This window comes from Meleagris gallopavo, chromosome Z, assembly GCF_000146605.3.
Source record: "Meleagris gallopavo isolate NT-WF06-2002-E0010 breed Aviagen turkey brand Nicholas breeding stock chromosome Z, Turkey_5.1, whole genome shotgun sequence".
Taxonomy (NCBI): domain Eukaryota; kingdom Metazoa; phylum Chordata; class Aves; order Galliformes; family Phasianidae; genus Meleagris; species Meleagris gallopavo.
This window is the reverse complement of record NC_015041.2, coordinates 53,169,496-53,170,022: the sequence shown is the minus strand read 5'-3', so window position 1 is coordinate 53,170,022 and position 527 is coordinate 53,169,496.

Sequence of the window (527 nt, the reverse complement as noted above, 5' to 3'; positions counted from 1 at the left end):
TTTGTAAGCTAGAGAAAGGAGAAGATAATGGAGTAGATGGAAGAGGAAAGGAACAGATTCATCTGGACTGGCCTGTATCACAGAATCACCAAGGTTGGAAAAGATCTACAAGATCATCCAGTCCAACCATTCACCTATCACCAATAGTTCTCACTAAACCATGTCCCTCAACACAGAGTCCAACCATTCCTTGAACACCTCCAGGGTCAGTGACTCCACCACCTCCCTGGGCAGCCCATTCCACTGTCTGACTACTCTTTCAGAGAAGTAGTATTTCCTAACGTCCAGCCTAAATCTCCCCTGGTGCAGCTTGAAGCCATTCCCTCTAGTCCTATCACCAGTTACACAAGAGAAGAGGCCAAACCCCAGCTCACTACAACCTCCCTTCAGGTAGTTATAGAGAGCAATAAGGTCTCCCTGAGCCTCCTCTTCTCCAGACTGAACAATCCCAGCTCCTTCAGCCACTCTTCATAAGGCCGGTGCTCCAGACCCCTCACCAGCTTTGTTGCCCTTCTTTGAACCTGCTC